This window comes from Lissotriton vulgaris, chromosome 1_1, assembly GCF_964263255.1.
Source record: "Lissotriton vulgaris chromosome 1_1, aLisVul1.2, whole genome shotgun sequence".
NCBI classification, from domain to species: Eukaryota; Metazoa; Chordata; class Amphibia; order Caudata; family Salamandridae; genus Lissotriton; species Lissotriton vulgaris.
In genome coordinates, this window is record NC_141685.1 from 923388733 (window position 1) to 923412366 (window position 23634).

Here is a 23634-nt window from a genome sequence, read left to right on the forward strand (position 1 = left end):
CTGCTAGACACATCGCTCAAATTTGGAAACAATTAATGGCTTATGAGAAAGTTTCTTTTTTTAATGCTAAATTAAGATTATGGGAAAACCCTGGATTACCGAGAATTTTTTCGGATGGGGCAGGTATAGCCTGGACAAGGCATGGGATAATTACACTGGGGGATATGTATGGTATTAACGGTTTTCTAGGATTTGAAGCACTAAAAAACATATATAAACTGAATGATGGAATGTACTTTAAATATATGCAAATTCATGATTTTTTCGTTCACAAGACGAAAGTTAGGGCAGTTCAGCAATCAAACATTCTTAAATGTGTGTACTCAACATGGACTAAGTCACTTATTAGTGAAGGCTATTATAATTTGAACAAAGATAAAAAAGATGATTGTGGTAAACTGGCTCTTAAATGGTCCGATCGCCTGGGTGTTAACATTTCTGCCAAACAGATCTCTACTACACTCACCCAAATTAATAGAGTGGTGCATTCTTCTATTAGGCTGCAGGCATATCGCACGGTTTGCCAACTTTATAACACCCCAGAAAGGATTGCCAGTTGGCCTCTAGAGAACCAGGCTAATGAGCGCACTAGATGCTCTGAGTGTTTATTAGAAGCTGCAAACATAGAGCATATGTTTTTTTCATGCCCCGCTTTAACTAACTTTTGGAAAGGACTAGAAATTATACTTAATATGAATTTGCTTGCTTTTCCACCGTTATCTGCTCATCTGATTTTATTAGATATCCAGGATGTGAACTGTCCCAATAGGGACCTTATTTCTATTATTTTTGCTTGTGCTAGACTTACTATTGCCAGATCATGGATATCGTCAGATCCTCCTCATACAATGGAGTGGTGGAGTCTAGTAAAGGAAATTTACACAATGGAGATCACCCTGGCGAGACTAAGGGGTCCGAACTCTTTGAAGAAAAAAGAGAAAGTCTGGATGAATTTATTTGGATAAGAATTGGGGAAGATATTGGTTGGCTATTAGAGACATTTTTACAAACTGAAAGATTATTGTTTTTCTGCTGCAAATGATGTGTTAACCAGTGTTATCTACTTCTGTTTGTACATATATTTGTTTATATTTTACCTCTTGCAATACCAATAAAGAGATTTAAAAAAAAAAAAAAAAAACAGATGGGCAATTCGGGACTTTTTAAAGTTGAATTTGTAACCCTCTGCTGCGAACCCAAGTATAATGGTGTTCACTCTTTTCAAGTGAGTATCCAAGTCGTCGTCTGTGAGATAGATATCATCTACGTAAGATAATGCCTCATCATCATATATTTGTAGTAACTCTGTTACCCTAGCTGAGAATAGTCCTGGGCTGTTCTTGAACCCCTGTGGGAGCCTACAGAAATTTTTCTGAGACCCCATTACGGAGAAAGCGGTCAAATACCTGCTTTCTGGTGCAATGTTTTGACAAAAGAAACCATTCAATATGTCTAATGTCGTTTTATATTTTTTCCTAACTATGTTATTCATTAGTGCAGCACTATGCGAATTTTGTACTGCAAATGTTTTGCAACATGCATTAAGGTGTCTGTAGTCCAAAATTAGACGATATGAATTGTCTGGCTTGGAGACAGGAAACAAAGGATTATTCATTTGAGAGGTGCATGTTTCAATCACCCCCTGGTATTCAAGTTGATCTAAGATCTCCCTGACTTGTTTTTTAGCTTCTTGCTTAATGGGATACTGCCTTTGGGCAGTTGGTTCACTTTTTAATTGGATTTTGTGAGGAGGTGAGTCCTCATCCCATTCTACATGATTTTTATATAATGCTGGTGCCTGGGCTACTGCCCATTTCCTTGCATATATATATTTTTTGTGAATCGGAATGTGATTCGAGAAGGCAGGCATAATCATTTCTTCGCCACGAGGGCACTCCCTGACAAACTCTGGGGGCCAATCTTTTTCAGCTAACAGAATATCATAGCCTTTTGAGAGTTTATCCCAAAATAGACCCTTTATTTTCCTAGTCTTATCACCCTCTATACGCAATGTTATTTAGTATATTTTATGGGGCTCGCTAAGTCTGGTGTCGGCAGTTTCAACCTGAATGTATTCATTCGTGTCCACTGTCTCCAAATGACTCATCAAGATCTTGCGGGCTATAGTGATTTCTGCTGCACTGTCTAGCATTGTCTGTGCCCACTCCCCGTTTTTCAACTGTGTCCTCAGTATTCTCGGCATGTTCGATTACTCTAATACTGGCTACCTTCTTTTTTGGAAATTGAGATTTTTTACTCTGAGCAGGTTCCTTGTCTTTGGACTTGGTGTCCTCTCCTGGGTCTGACTGTCCTCTTCTTTCCGATTTCTGCAAAAAAGATCGAGAGGGACGTGTATCAATACTTTGATATCTATCAGGTTTTTTCAAATTATCCCTATTTCTAAGGTTATATCTTTTCTCAGAGGGCTCCCTCTGGGGAGACTGGTGTTCTCGAGTCGGAGTTCTTTCCCTCCGTCGAGGAGACCTTCCTCTGGACTGGAAAACTTTTTCCTTGGGAGTGGATTGTTTATATCCATCCCAGCTCTTTTTAGGAGTGTTTGAATTATTTATAATAAATAATTTTTCAGGATTTTCGAGCAGTTGGGGCTTTACTGTCTTCCCACCCAAGCTGTCTCTACCTAATTCTTTATAGCATTTTTCTATGATTCTGGCAAGCTCAATTGGCTGATCTGTTATATCTATTTCCCTCAACTTCTGGCGGATCGCCACAGATGCTGCTTCTCCCTTTATATTGGCTAATAATATAGCCGAGACCTGCTTGAAGTCTTTCAGTAATTTCATACCAAGAGTTAAAGCAGGTTCAGGACCGTATTCATTTTGAATCTGTCTTAGTACATCTGGTATTACCGCCATAGACGGAACACCATGTGTTTTTGTGTAAATGGAAGCAAAGACTGTACCCCAAGTGTCACAGTCCTCCACGTGTGGTGCAATTCCCATAGGAAGGCAGATGGTCAAGATTCTGTGTTTCTCAATAGGGGTAGTATTCGGAAATACTGCCTCTATTTGAGTAATTTTCTGCACAACCAGAAAGGAATTTGTTCCCGTTTTACGGGTGTTTTACCAAGACCTGACTGTATGTTCTGTGGTGTAATTTTATTAGTGTTCCCCTGATGAGGGGTCAGCTGTGGTACATTAACAGCTGGTTGGACTGTTGCAGTCCGCATTACATATTGGACTAATTGCCTATGTATTTTAATTAATGTTTTTAGCTGTACTAACAGCTCTTCTTTAGACATTTTTGCAATGTCCGGATGTGGTGTGTAGCTAGCTAGAACAGGCCATGTTGCTCCTGGTCTACCTAGTGGACTGAGCCTGGTAATATGATCATTATGTTTTAGGGCGCCTTTAAACCAAAGTAAATGTTCTTGGTATTTTAATGGGATTTCAGTCTCCTCGAAAGGAGCGTACTCATCCGGTGGTTTCTCTATTTTGTAATAGTGAAACTCTTTTGTTCTAGCGTTTGCCGCTGGAAAGTTTATCCATGAATAGAATACATCTGTCTGCCGATATTCGTGTGCCTCTATCACGAAAATCACTGTACCACCTTGTGGTGTCAGTCCGTTTTCTATAAGTTTTAAAGTTATAGATTTTCTCAAATTGACCGCGATGATTATTGCATCCGGTTCAGTCTGTAGGAGACTCGTGTCTTCCTCTATTAGTAGGGTTGCCAGTCTAGCTGCTTCCCTTTCTTCTTCACTGTCTGACATTTTATAAATGCAGGTTTTGCAGAATAGGTCTCCAAGGAGACAAAGATTAGGTGCACAATTTTTTGGAACACTGTATCCTTCAACGTTGAATAAACCAGAGCTTTACATAGGAATCTCTTCCTACTGAGTTCGGGCGGATTTTAACCTTTCACCCACTCCAGACGTCTATTGGAGTATTTACGGGAGAAAGGGGTCTGTGTGAAAAATGCACGACTGAGTTACTTTAACGTCTTGCATTAGTTTATCGCCTTGCCAAACGTTTGGGCGCCATGTAGTGTAGTTCCTATTTTCCCAATAGGCCCTGCGCATTGGAATAACATAAACAGTAGTATCGACGTAGAAGTGCGGATCTTCCAGGCCTCTACTGACTATGCTAAACTTAATTGGGTTTGTTACCAACTAGCTCAGAGGTCACTGGAAACTTTCTTCTCTGAATAGGAAGTGATCAGCTTCCCTGGTACAGACAAGAAGGGATTCAGTTTTCCAACAACCGTGCAACATGACAACTTTGCTCCTCAGATAAGAGTCAATCTCTAGAGTCGTGTGAAACAATAGACAGTTATTTTACTCAGTCCGTTGTTGTGCAGATTACTTTCACAATATGTAGAGAATAGAGAGACGGGCGTTGTCAATAAAGGGTAACATTTATTGAACAGTCTTTCTTCTCGTACAAGAGAAATGAATTGCCACAATTGCAAGACTTGTTATTATAAAAAGTACATACAGTAAGATGAGTATTGCGAAATAATACTGTAAAAGCATTGATATGGTTTCTTAGCCATACAATGGTTTAAAATGAATAAAACATATATACATTCATATATACATTAGGCTAAAATACTCAACTGGTGCTTCTAACTACGCCTACCCCAGTGTACCTGACCTAAGCCTAATACTTGGGAGGGGAGTAAGTAAGTAGCTTTTAGTTAAGTTGGTTTTGCCAAGGTTTGCTTCAAGAATTCTCTCTAAGGGTTTAGTCAACACCATACCTCTGGAATAGAATGATGGAGGTCTGGTATCTCCTTCAGGGAACTCGATATCCCAGTCACTCGCAAAAGTAGACTGGAAACGCCAGAGCTGGATTTCTCAGCAATAGAAAAGATAGCGTCTCTCTCAGCGCGTCGAGGAGGAGGAGGAGGGGCAGCGTCCACGGGCAGCTTGCATCTGCAGGGGACGGCTGTTCAGCTCCTAAGTTCACCACACCACCGTTCGCTCGTTAGCAGCGATAGCAGTAGCGATAGCAGCTATGGTATCATCAGCGTAACAGCAGCTTCAGCGAAACAGCAGCAACATTAGCGAAAACAGCCTTTGCTTAAGGCAATGTTGGTAATATTTATACCTGAAAGGTGCCTTGTTTGACGTAAGTTTTTGGACATAAGACGTCAATAAATATGTCACTAGGAAGTGATCGTCTATCAGTGCTCATTAGAGTTCTATTACTAATCAAAACATAGCAAGCGGGGCTTTCCCAGGGTGCTGAGTTTTTATCTTGTTGAAGAACTCAGAGTGTTAATCTAGGAATCTTAGATAGTAACTTCTGCTATGTCATTGCACTAATTGGCTGCAAAGGAAGTGGCAGAGGAAGCGATTCTGAAATGTGGCTCTGTTCGTGTGAGGCCAGAGACGAGTTTCTGAATATTAAATTTGATCGGTTATGCCAATATAGGGAATAAATGGATTTATAGCCGTATAGGGGCATAAGGTCACAGTATCGATCAGGGTCCTAGATTAGAATGCGACAGTTTGTTTCCTACTAACTACTGCCCCAGTATCCCTGTGGTTTATGGGCTACCTTCTGTAGTCTGATAAGGCATACCAGCATAGGGCAGAACTTGATTGGAGCCATATCGAGGAGAAAGGTGGTGATGATGACACTGTAGCACAGCTGTGGGTGTGGGGGGGGGGGGGTCAGGGAATCGAGGTGTAGTAATGTGGACATCAGAATATGCAATCCTAAAACACGAACTAAATACCCTGTCTGCGTGCACAAGTGCTTTGATGTCCCTGTGATTGTGTTCTTCTTGTATGCGTGTTGTCTGCAGTGTGGATATCTGCAGGCCAATTACACCTCAAACAAATTAAATGTGTGCCTCTGGACTTGTCCTTTAGCAATTCCCGTAGCCCGGCCCCCCTAACCCCGGCCCCCTAATCTGCATCTACCTGCACTTATTTTTTTCCACTGGAAGGGACACCCTTTTGTACATAAACAATCTATAGAGGTGATTTCCTCTTTCTATGCCATAAAGAGGGTAAAAACAAGGAGGAATTCATACATTTCTCCTTGTTGCACCTCTGCGTTGCATTCAGACATATTTCCAGGTTTACGATTTCTTGTAAATCTGGAAATGTCAGGCTGAATGGGTGTTGTGTAGGTACACCCACAGCAACATCCATGGAACACCCCTTTTACGCAAAATGCTACATGTAAAGGGGCCGAATTTACAAGGACAGGAAAAGCCACGCAGGGTGGCTTTTCCTGTCCTTGTAAATATGGGACAGTAAAATGCACCGCCGGTGCATCACAAAAAGTGATGCACCGGCGGTGCAAGGGGCTTGTAAATAAGCCCCTTAATGCCTCTGCGCGTGTCTGTGTGGGTCTCGTCTTAGTGGCAACATTACGAGTAAAGGCTCTATACTCTCTGCATTGTTAATTAGTCACTGCAGAAGGATGATTAGCAGAAAGCAAGGGGACTCATTACTAGTTTCAACAGAAGAACCAGAATGACACAGCATTTAATTAAGCTCCCCTTACTGCCGTCACGGAGAGTATGGCAAGGGAAAGGAGAAGAAATAAAGTCGAGCTTCTAAGGATAACCGGCGAGGGGTGGTTCTAAAAAGCGATATATTCAATGGAAAATTATAAAAGGCATGCAGCACTCTATATTGATATATTTAGGGAAAATTCCCTCCATTTTTGCTTTTTGTGTAAAATTTATTTTGAGGTTTTTTCGGTTTTAAAACTTTCAATGCATTTAGTGCTGTGACCATTGTGGGAGGCTCAGCTTGCTGTCAACATCACAGCTGAAAGAATATTTTTCTCTGCACTGTTAATTGGTGCAGAAGGTTGATTAGTATAGAGCCTATAGAGTGATTAAAAAATTTGCGTCAACAAAAAAAACAGATGCTCACAAATTAGCGTCAACAAAAAAAACAGATGCACACAACAGTGGACTTGTGTGTGTCCGAGACAGAAAAAAGTACAAATGTAACAACTTTATAATGACAAAACTAAAGAAAGAACTGTGGTAATATTTTTTCACAAGGAATGCAGCTATCAAAAATTGTGCATTTTCCAGTCACCTGCATTTCAACTTTAATTTGAAAGACCAATTCACTCTAAAAGAGCGTTAAGTGCATTATGAATGATGCTGTATGTTATGACAAAGCAGGCTTGCTAGTAACATGTTTTTCCCTTACTTGAAGTGTTTTACAATTGACCTTCCACAATAAAACCAGACTAGGTCTGAAATTCCCATAGCAGCACAGAACACCGTTTAGAGTATGGGTACTCACAAACTTTCTCTTGGGGGCCACATTTACAGTGTGGTTTGTGGCAGAGGGCTGCTCCGCTTGTGGTGTGGTCAGTGGGGGAGGGGTCGGCCGGGGCTAGAGAAGGAAACAAAACTGTGACCATGAGGTTGAACACAGGCCCCTGCAGCGGACGCCCTCGTTCACTGAGCCACCAAACCCGGCATACACACCTCTCCCTCCCTCCCTCTGTCTGTCTCCCTCCCTCTGTCTTGCTTTCCCTGTCTCCCTCCCTCTGTTGCCCTACTCCCTCTGTCTGTCTCCCTCGGATTGCGTCCCTCTGTCTCCTTCTCTAGGTCTCCTTCTCTCTTGGTCTCCCTCTCTCTCGGTCTCCCTCCCTCTGCCTGTCTGCCTCCCTCTGTCTGTCTCCCTCCCTCTGTCTGTCGCTCTCTGTCTCCCTTCCTCTGTCTGTCACCCTCTGTTTCCGTCTCTCTGTCTCCGTCCCTCTGTCTCTCTCCCTCTGTCTCCTTCTTTCTCTGTCTCCCTCTTTCTCTCTCTATCTCCCTCCCCCTGTCCCCCTCCTTGTCTCCCTCCCTCTGTCCGACTCCCTCTGTCGCCCTCCTCCCTCTGTCTCTAGCCCTCTGTCCCTCCTTCTGTCTCTCCCTCTGTCTCTCCCTCCCCCTCTGTCTCCTTCCCTCTGTCTCTGTCCCTCTTTCTCCCTCTCTCAGTCTCCCTCTGTCTGTCTCAGTCTCCCTCCCTCTGTTGTACTCTCTGTCTCCCTCCCTCTGTCTCTTTCCCTCTATCTCCCTCTGTCTCCCCCCCCCCCCCCCCCACCCCTGTGGCAGCCTGGGCTGAGACAGCTTCCTGGGCACACACACAGCTGCACCCCAGTGCTTCACAGGTCTTTAAGAGACCATTTACTAATTAATAAGGCTTTGTTGTATTTCACCTCTTAGCGCCCCTGCATCTCCACTGTGACTATCGCTGGAATCGCCGGCCCCCATAGAGCAGAGTCTCTCGGAGTCCACGCTGCTGCGGTGGTGTTTGCTGACACTCTTGCAAGGTCCGCGGGCCGCCAAGAAAGGGTTGCCGGGTTGCTGGCGGCCCGCGGGCCATACTATGAGTACCCATGGTTTAGACTCTCCAAGTATACGATTGGAGCAATGAAGATGGCTGTATCTAGTGTCTTTCACTCAACGTATGACAGCCGAGAAGCCAGCGTCACTCTATAATTGGTACGCTTGGACCACGTCTCAGTACTGGCTCATGCTGGTCCTGTGGCTAGCCTATCACTGAGGTGGTTACCCCTGCCACTCTGACGTGGAACACGTGGCAAGCAGCCATGGACCTACAATAACTGATCTGTGAAGTGTGTCAGTGTAAAGCACAGCGCCCATCAAATGATGGAAATATCATCACTCTACTATCAACATGAACTGGAGACAAAATGGAGAGACGTTAATGGTGAACATGTTCTATCTCCGTTGATAAATCTAGCGTCACATACAATGTTTTGTATTAAATGGTGTTTATTCTTGCTCTTTACAGCTTATTAAATACTATGCACAACAATAGCTACATTATTTTATAGCATTTTTTATACCAGTGTGCCCATTAACATGCAATTTTAAAGGCCTTATGAACGCCAGTTATTGTGAGGAAATGTTCCATTCAACGCAGCTTCGAAATACATCAGAGTGTTCTCAGTTAGCAGATTTTTATCCACCTGAGGCCGCCATGTTTAAAAGCAGTCTCTTTTCTCTTAACAAAAGTGTAACTCCACTCTACCATACTAGGAAAGTACTTCCCATTGCCAGCTTTCACTTGCCCTCCAAGATGTTTGAAAGGGCAATAGTCTGTCAATTCCAACACTTTCTGAAAGCTGTTGCGTAGGGGATTAAGTATTATAGGTAGCACAATATGTGTAGAACCCTCACACTATAGAGGTGGTGTTGGTTTGGCCTGTGTAATGCATGTGACTTCTATAAGAAATAGGGGAGGTGCATGTGATAGAGCGCGCAGGCCACCCGACTCTTACTTTACCAAAATATGCACTCCTGGGCCCATAACGTGTTTATCACTATATTTCATTAATCAGGTAACCTACACACCGCTGTCAGTAATCCTTGTTCCTTTATATTTATTTCCGTGTACCTGACTTACCAATCCTCGAAAACAGGTACCTAAGATCACAATGGATCAGGAGCTAGCTGTATGGATTAAGTAGAAACACAAATACCATGTACATTTGAATTTATTTGTATTCTTGTAATAACCACAAACGCAAGAGATTTTTCAACACCTTTATCTCATTAAAGTTAGTCGTCATATGCCATGAGAATGAAATTTACACAGATCAGACTATCAATAACTAAGATCAGAAATATAATGTAGCTATGAATCAAAGTAAGAATCATCTATAAATCGAAGAATAAAGGGAGGGCAAATAAGGAAAACGCTAGTTTAGTCTATCAGACTTTCACAACGTTACTAAAGGCGGGTAAAGAAAAGGAACATACTAATCAACGTAAGCTTTCAAAACATTCCTGACAGTTCAGAGGAAAACGAAACTCATGAAAGTCTCTATACCAACAAGTGCTTATTTTCTATAGGGAAGGTAAGAATGGAACATGCTATATATTTAGTATTTGACTATAGGTAGGGAGAAGAAATGGAACATGCTAGTAAGATACTTTATGTGAGAGTCAAATGACAGAGAAATTGACATAGGCAAGTTTGCTTTATTTAAGAAATGGGAGAGAGAGAAAGATTTAGATGGACTAACATCCACACAGAATATATTTACCTAGAACAGGATGGAGACTAACCCTGGCCACGGGTCTGTTGGGAAAGGCGGGAAGGGACCCTCAAGGACTTAGGATGCGAGTAGGCGAGCAGGTACAGCTCATGGACAGTCAAGACAGGATAACCCCAGGATTTGGATCAGGACTGGGCTCACCAAAGTGTACGACCAACACCTGCAGCTTCGGATGCAACGCCTGCGCTACTCCCTCTCTGCAAGGAATCTGCCAATAACCCCGATTGGGTTTCTCGAATCACCCGGCAAAGTGCTTCGCCAGCACTTAAGGTTTCCAAACTCTGACTGAGTTTGTGGAAATTACGGACAGAGTGCTCCGCAGCTCTCTGTATCAATCACCTATAGAGTTCGTAGGGTCAGTGACAGGTCAGCTATTCGGACAAGTCGGACAATTTCTCTAGCTAAACCTAGGCTAGTTATACTGTTTTCGGGTCAGTGTACCACCCACCAATGTTGCCAGTGTAAGGATCCCCAACTTCTGATTGGACATGGGAGATGGTTAGTTCATTGTACCTCCGGATTTAAGACATTCTCATAATTAATATTCAATATTTGAACCCACCCTCTACATTCCAGTTCCCATGGCATGTGAGTTTAAGAAAACAATAGAGCTCACAGTACAACACAACAATGTAACAGATGCAGGTACGGGTTTAGTATCTTCGCGCTGGGGCGCAGTTCAGGTTCCCATGAGCATCTTAGCTTCGGCAGCCAGCTGGCTGGGTTCCACTGCTATATGACTCCCTTGTCCCCCATCACGTGATTGGTACCACACGAGCTTCCAAGATGGAGTAGCACCTCTCTCCCAGGCCCCTGAAGAATGTTACATGAAAAGTAAGCGAAAACAATTTAGAAACACAGAAAAAAATGAGTACACTGTATACCATGATTGGCTATACTACAACCCTTACTTTATAATAACTATAGCATTAGGAGTTAAGCAGAACGAAACAGCTGGGCTGAGGCAGCAGTGCAAGCGAAGAGCATGTGAGAAACAAAGCAGCCATCTTTAGCAGTTTTGCGCATGAGTGACAAGTTCCCTCCAGAACTGCGAGTGCGTCACATCACATGGGTATGACCGACGCATACGCAGACTAGAATCCCGCAAAGCAGCGACCATTTTATATGCAAGCGTAGTTGGGATTAGTAAACACATAGGCAAGCATCACTAGGACACCCTCGTGTAGTGTAAAAGTGCAATATTAATAAGACAAACAGGTTGATTATGACGTTAACGTTATTCGAGGTTCATGAATACAAGCAAGTCGCGTGACGTGCGAATCCTTGATCCATCAATCCCCTCTTTGATGATATTTACTATCATCACTATTAATGGAACCAGATGCCAACTTTTCCCTTTCACAGCTCACCCATTTCAATTTCTACAAACTTTTTGTTGAGCCTTTTCTCTGCATCCTTATTAGGATGGTAATTCTTCATCCTCGTATAAATTTTATTATTCATTTCTTCCAATTCAAGCTCATCAACATTTCGTTTCACTCCTCTGTTATTCACAGCATACTTCTTTTTGCATTTTTGACATTTACAGCAAATTATTATTATTTGCACAATTAAACTTATTCCTGCTATTGGCATCAGTATTTTACTCACAAGACCTTTACCTATGTTAGAAAACCAACTACCTACAGAGGAGAAACCATCAGTTAGTCTCTTCCAGGCACTGTCAACCTCCAGTGGTTTGAGCTCTTTTTCGAAATTAGTTATGTTTCTCACATATTTCTTAATTTCAACACTTTTGTCAGGAATGTAAGTGCAACAATGTTGCGCTTTCAACATTCTACAGACTTCGCCCTCTTTTGCCAATAAGGTATCAAGAGCAAGTCGATTTTGTAAAACCATTGATCTGATCGCAACCATTTCAGTATTGACCAGCAGGAAACCAGCAGCAGTGTCAGTTGATAACCGATCCACCACTGTAGACAATTTGCAAATTCGGTGTGTATTCAGAACCACTCCCACTCCAGGTATCAATGCACTAAATATATCACCTAAAATTTCTCCTACACTTTCTCTTTTACTACGCACTAAACCATTAGTATTTTCATTGCTTCCAGTGGCGTCATTCACATGGTATATTTTCGGGAAGACAATTCCAAAATAGCAGCTTCCATACCAGTGATCCGGTAATTTGAAATAAGCCTTGTTTCCACATATATAATAAATTCCGGGAAACACAGGTTCTGACCCATTTTTGAAACCCCAACCTCCAATTACCTTGTAATTGTGTTTGCATTCACTGGAACCGATGAATATATTATTATAATAACTAGTCTTTTCTCTTTGAAGACAAAGTTTCCCTTTTCTTTCGAAATCCAGCAACAGAGCAGGATTAGCTTCACCATTTGAGGTGCTTTCCATGTTTTCTGCCTATTTAGGAGTTTTCTGTCTTTTATCATTTGCCTTTCTTTGGAAACGTTCCCTTCTTTTCTCTGCCATGTTTAGAAACATTTTCTCTTGTTCATGTAATGAACAGGTCAAGTTATCTCTGTGTGCTTCACCTAAATCTATAGTACCTATTGTCAGAAAGTATTCTCCCATATAACGTGTCACGTCACTTTTAGTATGTACAATACTCAGGTTTCCACGTATAGGAAGTTCAGAAAAGATTACGTCAGAGTTAGAATAATAATACTGTAAAGTTCCTCTATAAAATAAGCTTGCTAAAATACTACAGGAAATTCCATAGGTTAGGGGTAAATGGTGATAGGTTACACCTTCAGCTACAGAAGTGGGTAGCTTCATACAGACATAGCAATCTTCTATTTCCATGGCTTCTACATAGTGTACTAAAAGGTTTGCAAATACATTTAAATGGGTTCTGTTTTTGATTCTGTGATAATGTAGTTTTCCCTCATCTGATGCATCTAAGTCCATTTTAGTCTGTCTAAGACTAAGTGTTTTCTCACGTCTTTCTACACTTCGTGGTGACTCTTCTGTTTGCAGAACTTCTGTCTCTTTTGTCACTTGTTTAGTAGGGTACAGGTTAGTGTCTTTACTCATCATGAACGGAATAGTAATTGTTAGTCCTATCCATAATATCAGTACTATTGCTACACTACACAAACATACTTTACAGCATGTTTTACAACAATTTCGTCTAGGTCTTCCATTCACATTAGAATCAGACATTGTGGCTCAAAAGAAGTTTTCCAACCCCTCTTTGTAACTTTACACAGGTTGCTTACGCAGGGTAACTTTCAGGTAGGATCTTCTTCTTCGAAAACTTGGTCAGCAATCAGTTCTTCATCACTCTCGTCACTTATCTCAAGGTCTTCAAACTCCTCTAACACTCGGTAAGTCCACTCCGGACTCTGATACTTTTCGTTGTGTCTTTTTATTCTGTTACTTCTTCTTTTAGGCTTGGCTCCAGTTTTCTCCTTTTGACTGGAGGCCTTTTTTTCTGTTTTCTAGCTTTTCCTCTACAGTTTTCAATCTTAGTCTCAGTCTTTTTATGAATCTTGGTTCATTTTTCTTCTTTTTGAGTCTTTTAACTGGCACTGTGGTTTTGCTTTCTTCTAACGGTCGTTTATTTTCATTCAGTTGTGGCACATTTATTTCAACGCTGTCTTCTTCCCTTCCTGTCTGACTAGTTCAAGGTCTTATTTCAGTCTCTTCTGCCTGGTTACTAAGCTGGCCTTGTTCAGGGGTGAGCTGATTTTGACTTTTGTTTGTTTCAAATTCTGTTTCCTGAACACATTCGTCTATTTCTATCTGATCCTGTTCATGCACTTCGAACCCTTGATTTTCTTCCGCATGAACTTCAGCCCTAATTTCTAACTGTCCATTTTCAGTCTCTGGAGTTCTTGGAGGTGTGTCGATAACCTGCCCTGTCCCTATCTGACCTTCCTCCTCATCAGATTTGACATGGATTTCAATTATCTGATTATCTCCCTCTAGTCCTGTCTCGTCCTCACTCTCCCACTCTCTATCTAAGTAGGTGTATCTTCGGGTTCTTATTGGATCGAGAGTCAGATCGTTTACTGGGACCCACTCGTCTTGACTGGTGCTCGGTTGTTCGTCATCAGCTATTTCAGGACCAACGTCTGGAGACCCTTCAGCTGCACAACCTTCAGCCTCAGTTGCTTCTTCTTCTGTCACCCTCTTGGTATGACTGGCATGGATCCACTTTGGCACACCTGCACACTTCACCCCGGTTGTGGTGAAAAGAATCACTTGTCTTGGTTTTCCCCGGTGCAAGGCAACTCGACTGGGTGTGTTTCTTTAGAACAACCCAATCACCTGGGTTCAGATTATGGACTGGAGTTGTTGGCCTGGCGACGGCGTCTTCCCCAATCTGGTGAGAGATAGAACGCACTTGGTCACCCAGTTGCTTGCAGTACTCTAGTACCAAATCATCAGAAATACTTAGCAGTTTGTGTCCTGGTACCCATGCCGGCCGCATCACTCTTCCCATCAGTATCTCATGAGGACTCAGGCCTGTTTTTCGGTCTGGAATACTTCTCAGTCCCATCAGGACAAGGGGCAAATCGTCCATCCAATTCAATCCAGTAGAGTTACACATTTTCCCCAATCTGGACTTTATAGTGCCATTCAGCTGTTCTACTACTCCAGAAGCTTCTGGATGATATGCACAGTGCAGTTTTTTTGTGTAATTTTGAATGCTTCACAGAGATGACTTATTACGTCATTTGAAAAATGCCCACCTCTGTCTGATTCAATTGTGACTGGAAAACCAAACCTAGGTATCAGTTCCCTTAGTAACAATTTGGCTACAGTAATAGCATCATTTTTCTTAGCTGGGTAAGCTTCCACCCATTTTGAGAATAGGCAGACTATGACAAGGACGTACTTCATTCCTTTACAGCGGGGTAACTGTATAAAGTCAACTTGTAGTCTGATAATAGGGCCCTCTGCTTTTCCAATTGTACTTGGCAACACCACTGTTTTCTTCCCAGGATTAAACTGCTGACAAGTTAAGCACCTCTGGCAGAGTGCCTCTGCAATGTTCCTGAACTTCGAATTGTACCATTCCTGTTTGAAAACACGGACCATTGCGTCTCTCCCTATGTGTGCATCTCCATGTATCAGTCATAGGAGCATGCAAGCTGTCTGGCAACACAGGCATACCATCAATACAGACAATTACACCATCTTCATTCCTTGGCCGACAACCAGATTTTTTCCATCTTTCCTTTTCCTCCGGTTCTGCTGCCCTTTGCAACTCTTTCAGTTCCTCCCAAGTTGATACATCCTCAAACACCATAAGTTGGCAGCTGTTTCCGACTCCCCCCAATTTGATATTGACTGACATTCTATGTCTTGCACAATGTTGGGCTACTTGGTCAGCATATCTATTTCCGGCTGTCACATCGTCATTGCCAGATTTGTGAGCAGCACACTTGACCACTGCCAATTCTTTTGGTAACTGGATTGCTTCCAGTAGGTTCTGCACCACTTTCCCATTTCTGATAGGGGTACCCGAGGAAGTCATAAATTCTCTTTGCAGCCACAATTGGCCAAAGTCATGCACAACCCCATAACCATACTGGCTATCAGTGTATATGGTTACTCTTTTGTTTTTCCCATTTTTACAGGCTCTTGCCAATGCAACCAATTCAGCTACTTGTGCAGACTTTACTCCAAATAGGTAGGATGCTTCTACTGTTTTTTCTAGAGTGCACACGGCATAGACAGCACGTAGACCTCCATCCCTATGTCTCAAACATGAGCCATCTACATAGAATTTAAAATCTTCTATAGGCAGGGGCATTTCCTTGATATCTGGGCGTGGTTTTGTGCTAAATTCAGTCAGGTCAATGCAATTATGCTTGACCTCTTCTTTGACTTCTGCAACAAGTGTATCTGGTAATAGTGTTGCTGGATTCAGTATATTACATCTAGTGATGGTTACATTTGCTGCGCCCACCAGGATTCTTTCATACTTAGTCAGCCGACTAGGTGTGAGGTACTGAGTCTTGGTTCGGGTCAGTAGGATTACAACTGCATGTGGGACATATACAGTTACAGGATGTCCCATGACAATGGATTCACTTTGTTGAAGACTCATGCAAGTTGCAGCTACTGCTTTCAGACATCCAGGCAATCCAGCAGCCACTGGATCCAAGGTAGCAGAAAAATATGCCACTGAACGTCTAGTCAGACCATGAATTTGAGTTAGGACTGAGAGTGTACAATTGTCTCGTGTATCACAAAACAGGGCAAAGTCTTTTGAATAATCAGGCATTCCCAATGCAGGAGCTGTGCATAGACAGTCTCGCAATTTCACAAAAGATGTCATGCTTTCATCATCCCATTCCACTGGATCTTTTACTCCTTTCTTTGTCATTTTTATGAATGGCTTTGCTAGGACTGCAAATCCCACAATCCACTGTCTACAGTAACCTACCACTCCAAGAAACATTCTGATTTCTTTCTGAGTATTTGGTAATTCCATGTTTCGAATTATCCTAATTCGTTCTGAAGTAACTTTCCGGATACCTTTTTCTATCTGGTGCCCCAGATATTTTACTGAATTTGTACATAACTGTAATTTGTCTGGTGATACTTTATGTCCACCTTTACCTAGATGATTCAATAATGCAATGGTATCAGTAGCACAGTCGTTCCGACTTTTAGACGCCACCAAGAGGTCGTCTATGTACTGGACCAAGACTGATTCTCTAGGTAGGACTAATGATTCAAGGCATCTTTTCAAAATCTGTTTGAAAATCGAAGGACTCTCTGTGCACCCTTGAGGAACAGGATTCCAGACATAGATATGACTGTCAAATTCAAAAGAGAAAAGAAATTTGCTGTCTGGATGCAATGGGATCGAAAAGAATGCGTGACATAAGTCAATGACGGTAAACCATCCAGCATTCCATGGAATTTAGTACAAAATTACTGCAGGGTTTGGCACAATAGGACAACAAGGGACAACAATTTTGTTTACCTTGCGCAGGTCTTGCACTACCCTGTACTTCCCACTAGGCTTTTTAATTCCAATTATGGGCGAATTACAAGGACTGCTCATCACTTCTTGTATGATGTTTGCTTCTAGCAGTCTTTTTATTTCAATGGCAACCCCTGCTTTCACTTCTGCACTCATTTTATACTGCTTGCTTTTATGGCTATTTGAATCGGGTCTACATTTGCCATCAATCCCACATCTTTTCCAGTGAAATCCCACACCTCTGGTTTCACTGTCTGTTGCAGCTCTTAAGGTAAGTCTTGTATTGTCAGTTTCTTAATTTCTGAATCAGGCCTTATTAACATTAATTTGTAAAGTCCATCTTCATCTGGGGTCTGAATTTCGACGCCTTTTGGTGTGCAAAAGATGGTACAGTTCATTTTGCACAGCAAATCACGTCCCAGTAAATTCACAGGACTGGAATCACAGACAACAAATCTGTGCATCTCTTTGAAATTCCCTATTGAGATTTCCATGGGTTTATTTACTGGGGTACTAATTATCTGATTAGACACACCCACTACTTGGATTGCTTCTCCCGAGAGGGGTAGGTTTGGAACGTCTGCTGTTCTCACAGTAGAACGGGTAGCACCAGTGTCCAACAGAAAGGTGACGTCATTACCTTCAACCTTTCCTTCAATGTATGGCCCTGTCTGGTCTACCGGCAAGGAGGCGCCAAGTACGCACTCCTCGTCCTCCCCCCTCAGGCCCCGTCAGTAAGGTTTATCACAGAGAAACGTATCATTCAACAGGAATTGCGAAGTTGCTGCATTTCTATCCTCCCATACCTCGATTTCCTAATTCTGCTGTGCTCTATTCTTATAGTTTGGCCTAGGTGCGCGAGGCAACTGTGTCTGCTTTACCTGCTGCTGTGTCTTTCGTGGCCCCTCTTTCTGCACCTGTGGATTTAAATCATTATTTGGCACATTACCATTCTGTAGCATGGGACATTCGTCTCTCCAGTGCCCTATCTGACCGCACCAGTGACAGGGGAAGTTTCTTCCGGGCTTCCTCTCGGCTCATTTTTACTCTGGGTTTCCCTCCACCCCCAGGGCCTGGATTCGGGGCATTATTATTCATTTTACCTAGCTGCTTTTGTTGTTGCTCTGCTAATTTCACGTGTGCCCACATGACTTTTTCTTTTAATGCTTTCCGTTTATTTTCCATGTCATCTTCACAATACTTGGCGTTTTTCAGGACCTCATCTATAGGTTTTCCTTGCCAACAGATTTTATTATCCCTAATCCACTGTGAGATCTCCGGTCTTCGCCCTAACACAAATTGATAAATAAAATGGGTCATATCCTTCATCTCAATGTTATCTATTCCACTGTAAGTTTTGAACACTTGTAACAGTCGTTCATAATATGAGTGAACAGTTTCATCACGATTTTGGGTTGTTCTATCTATGCGGGTCCAATCAGTTTCTTTGGCTGGCACTTTTCCTTTTAAATACAGTATTTCTTTGTCATACTGTCTCATCACCTCCGGGGAGGGAGCTCCGGTTCTTGAGTCCCTGTCATACTCCTCACTGGGCCAATAAACTGCAATGTTACATTCTGTCCATAAATCTACAGGAACTACAATGTCGAAGAACCCATCTAAGTCCTTCAGAAGACATTTTTGAACTTTGACAAATCTTTCAACCTGTCTATACCACTCTACAGGCTTTTCTCGTAATTTCGGGAAATCATTCGTAAATGACACAATATCTTGTCGGGACCATGGAACATGTACATATTTCTCACCTGGCACTTCTCTCATAGGATACAAAGTCTCTGCCTTTTGTCGACTTCTTTTAGAACATATTCAGAAGTCCTTTGTCTGGCCTTACTGTCTTCCTTTTTCTTTGCTCATCTGGTTTTCCATTTTTCGAAATCTCCCCATTTCTGTAATAGATTCAGCAATTCTCTTATCTGCACCTTTTTCCCTGACACATTCATGTTTTCTAAATCCTTGTCAGAAAATTCTGCTCTGTAGGGCTTTTGTAATACTTTGGATCTGCTAACATCTATTCCCATATTAGCTGCTGTGTCCATTAATTTCTCATGGAACACTCTGGTGTTTCTGGTAATGCTTTTACAGATGAATAATAACTCTTCCTCACTAAGGGTGTTAAACCTGTCCAGCCCCACGTTCCCAGCCATTAGTTCTTCCAGTTCTATTCTCAATTTGTAAGTATCTAATGGTTTTTGCTGAGGATTTATTCTTTCTAATTCTCGCGTCCATCGATCTATCTCTTCCGGAGTCACTACTGTGGCACTCCGAGTACCTGCAGATGACTCTATCAGGACTTCTCTTGCACTATTCTGGGTTCTGGTTCTCTGTGCACTGCCTTCTGGTTCTCTTATGGGCAAATCCATTAGGGAAATTACAGACTCGCATTCACTTGTCTGGTCATCAATTATTAAAGGCTCTTTTCTGGGCGGTACTGCAGCTGGAGTAATAACTGGAGTTTTTGGACTAGCCTGTCTATCTCCATAGAGAGGAACAACTGGGCCAATAGTTACTGGAATGGTCAGAGCTTCAGAACTGGTATTTAGCTGGGTTATTGTCTGAATGAGTTCAATTCTCTGTTTCTCTAAGGCTTCCTTTTCTCGTTCCTGTAAAATCTTTTCCATAGAGGTTTCAGGTATCACGTGCGGAACTAAAGGAGGGTAAAGACTCGGGGCAGTTGGAACTGTCCTACTTGGTCCCTCACCACAGATCGGTCTATAACAAGGAATAGTCGGATCAGACATGCTTGATCCCTCATTGCCATTAGGTCTGCAGCCTAGTCCGGTCGCTTCAGTGGTAGTGGCCCTTCTATCCCTAGGATGTCTGAAAAATGGGTTTTTCGAACTCAGGGACCTAGACTCCTCATCATATGGTGGTGGATTTTTCATAAATAAATCCTCCATGTATTCGTCTTCTGAATCACCCGCAACCATCTGGTGTCGGGTTTTTTCTGTGCTTTTTCCTCCTACCCTTTCATCTACACCGATTACTGGAAATAATCCCTCAACCATCATATTCTGTCTCCATTGTTTCATCTTTTTCTCTTTATTTTCTCTCTGCATTTTGGGGTACCATTTACTTATTCCCTTATCATTCTGGGTCTGTCTCGCTCCAAGGCCTCAATTTCCCATTCCTCTAAAGCCTCATATTGCGTCAATCTTGGTCTGGGGTGTAAGTCATTCATTTGGGTCCTCAAATTAAACAAGATTCTACTATTAAAGGTACCATCTAGGGGAAATGCTAAGATTCCGTCGTCCTTGGTATACTTTACCCAATTTTCCAACCATGCACAGGTATGATATCCTTTGTCAAACATCATAAATGACGCGGGAGTATTAGGTGGTGGAATGTTTACACCTTCTCTAGTTTTAATGGACTTATCTTTCTTGAAATAATTTCTCACCTTGTCTGCGAAAGACATTTTTCTCTTGCTTCCGTACATATTGTAAGGTCTGCCTCTTAGCCTCTGATCCTTACAAAAACCTAAGTGTTGCGGATCAGGTAAAAATTCAGGATACCACATATACTTCGTAACCTTAGTTTGCGTTTGAAACTACGTATTTTGTTTACAATCCTTTTTCCAATGCTAGCGCGTCTTTCAATTTTTTCAACAACCAATCAACACTGTGATTACAATTTGTTTTAGACCAATGGGTGCGCGGCCTTTTTCGCGAGACGCGGTCTCACCCTCCGGCACTCACCCCTCCTTTACAATACTAGCTTCGTTACACACCCGCTGTTTTGACCAATACCAGCGCGGCACAGAGTGACGTCAACGCAGCTCCGCGACCGACTCCCTTCTTCACAAGGTAACGGAAACTTTTGAATTTTCTTAAAGTGCAAGTGCTCAGTTTAGTTTACAACGTATAACTTTCGCCACTGTACTCGAGTGTCTATAAAGAACTCTTTGTTTCACTGCAAGTAAACCTCTTCTGTCTACTTTTCATACACTACGGATAGACCCTTCTGCCTACCCTTCACACAAGCATTAGAGAACCTGTTACTTCTTTGACTCATCCACTCTTTCCGGGATATATACTAAGTCTAAAGTTTCACCAGCGAACTCCTTTGCTATCACTCAAGCTTCGATGAACCTACTACTCCTTCCTCGTGTGACCCTTACTAGGTTATATCGCAACTGAAGTTTCACTAGCAAACTCGTTGCTATCATTTATTCAACTACTCATTCAGAAAACCCTAATTAGCGCTTCCAGTTCTGCCTAACCATGCACTAATTTTCCTCGAGCCACTGACCTCACCGCGAGATGGATTCTACTCACCACCCGCTATTCTATCCCCAGGAAATTTCCAGACAACATATAACAATCACTAACAATTTGTTAATAAACACTTAATATAGCAGCATTTCATACATTATAAAAACATTTCATAACATTTCAAAGCAGTATTTATACAACCGATCGGTTTTGGGGAAAAATTTTAGCAGCAATTATTTTTAGCAGCACTTTTAATTTTTCACAGTTTATCAGCAAGTAATTTATCTACCTATCTTAACTAGTCCTACCCATCATTCTGCTACCAGAAAATTACTGATAGAGCGCGCAGGCCACCCGACTCTTACTTTACCAAAATATGCACTCCTGGGCCCATTACGTGTTTATCACTATATTTCATTAATCAGGTAACCTACACACCGCTATCAGTAATCCTTGTTCCTTTATATTTATTTCCATGTACCTGACTTACCAATCCTCGAAAACAGGTACCTAAGATCACAATGGATCAGGAGCTAGCTGTATGGATTAAGTAGAAACACAAATACCATGTACATTTGAATGTATTTGTATTCTTGTAATAACCACAAACGCAAGAGATTTTTCAACACCTTTATCTCATTAAAGTTAGTCGTCATATGCCATGAGAATGAAATTTACACAGATCAGACTATCAATAACTAAGATCAGAAATATAATGTAGCTATGAATCAAAGTAAGAATAATCTATACATCGAAGAATAAAGGGAGGGAAAATAAGGAACATGCTACTTTAGTCTATCAGACTTTCACAACGTTACTAAAGGCGGGTAAAGAAAAGGAACATCCTAATCAACGTAAGCTTTCAAAACATTCCTGACAGTTAAGAGGAAAACGATACTCATGAAAGTCTCTATACCAACAAGTGCTTATTTTCTTTAGGGAGGGTAAGAATGGAACATACTATATATTTAAACAGTTCAGTATTTGACTATAGGTAGGGAGAAGAAATGGAACATGCTAGTAAAATACTTTACGTGAGCGTCAAATGACAGAGAAATTGACATAGGCAAGTTTGCTTTATTTAAGAAATGGGAGAGAGAGAAAGATTTAGATGGACAAACATCCACACGGAATATATTTACCTAGAACAGGATGGAGACTAACCCTGGCCACGGGTCAGTTGGGAAAGGCGGGAAGGGACCCTCAAGGACTTAGGATGCCAGTAGGCGAGCAGGTACAGCTCATGGACAGTCAAGACAGGGTAACCCCAGGATTTGGATCAGGACTGGGCTCACCAAAGGGTACGACCAACACCTGCAGCTTCGGATGTAACGCCTGCGCTACTCCCTCTCTGCAAGGAATCTGCCAATAACCCCGATTGGGTTTCTCGAATCACCCGGCAAAGTGCGCCGCCAGCACTTAAGGTTTCCAAACTCCGACTGAGTTTGTGGAAATTACGGACAGAGTGCTCCGCAGCTCTCTGTATCAATCACCTATAGAGTTCGTAGGGTCAGTGACAGGTCAGCTATTCGGACAAGTTGGACAATTTCTCTAGCTAAACCTAGGCTAGTTATACTGTTTTCGGGTCAGTGTACCACCCACCAATGTTGCCAGTGTAAGGATCCCCAACTTCTGATTGGACACGGGAGATGGTTAGGTCATTGTACCTCCGGATTTAAGACATTCTCATAATTAATATTCAATATTTGAACCCACCCTCTACATTCCAGATCCCATGGCATGTGAGTTTAAGAAAACAACAGAGCACACAGTACAACACAACAATGTAACAGATGCAGGTGCGGGTTTAGTATCTTCGCGCTGGGGCGCAGTTCAGGTTCCCATGAGCATCTTAGCTTCGGCAGCCAGCTGGCTGGGTTCTACTGCTGTATGACTCTCTTGTCCCCCATCACGTGATTGGTACCACACGGGCTTCCAAGATGGAGTAGCACCTCTCTCCCAGGCCCCCGAAGAATGTTACATGAAAAGTAAGCGAAAACAATTTAGAAACACGGAAAAAAATGAGTACACTGTATACCATGATTGGCTATACTACATCCCTTACTTTATAATAACTATAGCATTAGGAGTTAAGCAGAACGAAACAGATGGGCTGAAGCAGCAGTGCAAGCGAAGAGCATGTGAGAAACAAAGCAGCCATCTTTAGCAGTACTGCGCATGAGCGACAAGTTCCCTCCAGAACTGCGAGTGCGTCACATCACATGGGTATGACCGACGCATGCGCAGACTAGAATCCCGCAAAGCAGCGACCATTTTATATGCAGGCGTAGTTAGGATTAGTAAACACATAGGCAAGCATCACTGGGACACCCTCGTGTAGTGTAAAAGTGCAATATTAATAAGACAAACAGGTTGATTATGACATTAACGTTATTCGAGGTTCATGAATACAAGCAAGTCGTGTAACGTGCGAATCCTTGCTCCATCACAT